Genomic DNA, 2,859 nt, shown 5'->3' on the forward strand with positions numbered 1-2,859 from the left:
TGCGCCGACTGTAGCAATGCACACGCCCTCTGGCCGGTGGACTGTGGGTGCGTGCCCAGGGTCACCATCATTGGGCGCGGACACATGAACGAGATGAGAAAGACAACACACTTTGGGTCTTTGGCCCTCCTCCAAGCACGTGAGTGACTCTTCGATTTGCTTCTTCACCTCATGGGGTATGAGATTCTTATCCCCTTGTTGCATCCTCTCGCACACATGCAATTCTGTTGTTTTGTGTATGGAGTATGGACCCTAGAGTTGTGTGGAGCAGTTCGTATCATGATGGAATTCTGCTGTCAAGGTCGCCATATCGAATGAATCAAAGGATAGCATGACAATTGCTGACGTTATACACAGCCACCGTCATTCGTCATGTGTCCTCCCTCTCATGTCTCTTGCATGGTAGGGATGTAAATAGCAAATAAACGGTGCTCACAAGTCCCATTTAGTTAGTTTTAGCTAGCTCGATAGCTCATTTCCCCCGAAAAAGAAACTTTATTGAATCGTTAGACCATAAGCGGGCTTAAACGGGACCTGGTTTACATCCCTATTGCACGGACAGAATGACCTGGGCAGTAGATCATACGACTAGCAGTGGATATAGTGGTGTTAGAGCAAAACGAGTTGATTGAGGGAGTCTGGAATGGCGTTCCGTGGAGTGTCGTCATGAGAATGGCGAAGCTGGTTGAGTTATAATACTCTCGATGCTACCTGTAAAGAACACATGTAATTTTGTTTGAGAGCCAATCATGGGTGCATTGCCAATTTAATAATATAGGCAAATCTAGTGTTATTCAACGTAATATGGTAATATAGCTAAATTTGCCTAACATGCATCTTTCTTCAAGTTGCTCTTGCACGAATCTTTTGGGAGTAAATTTGTGAGCTTCAGATCCTGACATCTAAATTCTTCTAGAACTATGTATCTCATAGCTAGAGTGGAATTGTTCATGAGATGTGTGTATCCACTTGAGACTTGAGAGCGAAATTTCCAATCTTAAAAAGCTCAACTTTTGTCATCAGCATCTTACAACTGTAAGTGTATATTTTGTTTATATTTCTATGCCAATACTGTTATTTGGATTTTTTTTAATTTCCTTTGAAGTAACTATACCTTTTTGGTGCTATTATGCCGAACTTTCTTGGACTATTGAAGGTCTCAGGCCCGTCGAGGGGCATGTGCGAACGGTGCGACGGCACAGGGCCCCCAAAATCGTGGGGCCCCCGATCGGAGAAAAAACCCGGGAAAGTACGACCCCATCGAGAGAAAACCACAAATAACCTTGGCGTACAAGTTTATTTTTTATCCCCAACACAGACTCGTACATAATAGACTCGTACGTAACACCTTCTCCTGTATTCATGCTGCCTTCAGGAGGACAATGGCGTCTAGGGTTCCAGCTTCCCCTCCTGCCACTCCAGCGTTCAGTCCCGGCCTGCCGTCCCCCATGCGAGACTTCCGCCTCCCCGTCCCGGCCTCTCCCCCATCTTCCGCCGAGTTCCAGTTGCCCCGAGCAGGTAACCTCTCCACCCTCCCTTCCGTTCCCTGATTGGCTATGCTATTTCCTTCTCTCTTCTGATTTTTCTTTCGATAATCGTGCAATGTTGCATACAGGAAGATCATATTCTTTCCTTGCATGTTTTGTTTGAGAACTATGACGATTTCTTGCTTTTGAGTGTATAATGTGAGTTTATACCTGGAATGGAGTTTGTTTGCAAGGTGTTTGTGAGAATGTGTGTATGAAAAAATATTTTCCTTGTACTCTATAGAAACTGAAAGTCGAATTCTGACCAGCCACATTATGTGCGGCTTACTGCTCATGCCTGACAAGTTATCAACACCAGATGAATGTCCTATGCACTCGACCACCGTCAACATGACATCGTACACCGAAGGAGGTTGCACTCCACGCTTGTACCTGCCTACTGATCGTCTTACATTCAAATAATTCTTTAGTTATATGCTCGAGTTATATTGGTTCTTTGTAGTTATATGAAGTTTTTAAGTTTTAGGGCCTTGCTTTCCATTTCGCACCGGGGCCTCAAATTCCTGGAGACGGCCCTGGAAGGTCTTCAGTAACACTATGTTTTGTCCAGAAGGCCAGCCACACCATCCATGTGCATAATGCAGAGCAGCTTGCAGTTTTTTAGAATGTGCTTCTTGAATAATTTGTGAAGAGGTTAGTATTTCAGCGCAATATGTTCATCTGTGCATTATCATGACGCTCACTCCAACGTGAAGATGCGCTTTTGCAAAATGGTGAAGTATATGCATTGTGAAAGGATAAGATGATGCATCACGGTTGATCTTTGCTTGAACAAATGGACCTTTAATAGTGTTTTAGTTGATACATAATCAAGAAACTTCCCTATTCTTAAACATAAAGAGTTTAGTGTTCAGATTGTCATGGACATCAATAATTCTATACATGTTAATTGGATTAACTCCTTTTATAAACATTATTCAGTTTTATCTAGGCATGTTTCCAAACACTTTAGCTTTTATGCCAAAATGTGGAGCATGAAGACAACATACTCATGGACGCAGGCTAGCGGTCACCCTGAAGTTGAAGGCAAAAGAGGTGGCGCCAAACATCACGGAGAGGCAGCACGCTCGAGCCAATGAAGAGCTCCAAGACAGTGGTGCAGGGAATCAAGGAAAACACATTAAGAGGATGCTTGGATTGTGACTATCTTTGCCCTATATTGTCACATTATTTTTTGCCACACTTGAGACATTTGTCTTACTTGAGTTGTTCAAATTGCTAGCCACACTTTGTCTTGCCTAAGGGAATTTTATCACATTTTTTGTGTCTATGACATGTGGGGTTCACTGTTCATTAAAAAAAATTATTGCCA

Source organism: Triticum aestivum, chromosome 2A (genome assembly GCF_018294505.1).
Source record: "Triticum aestivum cultivar Chinese Spring chromosome 2A, IWGSC CS RefSeq v2.1, whole genome shotgun sequence".
In the NCBI taxonomy this organism is placed as follows: Eukaryota; Viridiplantae; Streptophyta; class Magnoliopsida; order Poales; family Poaceae; genus Triticum; species Triticum aestivum.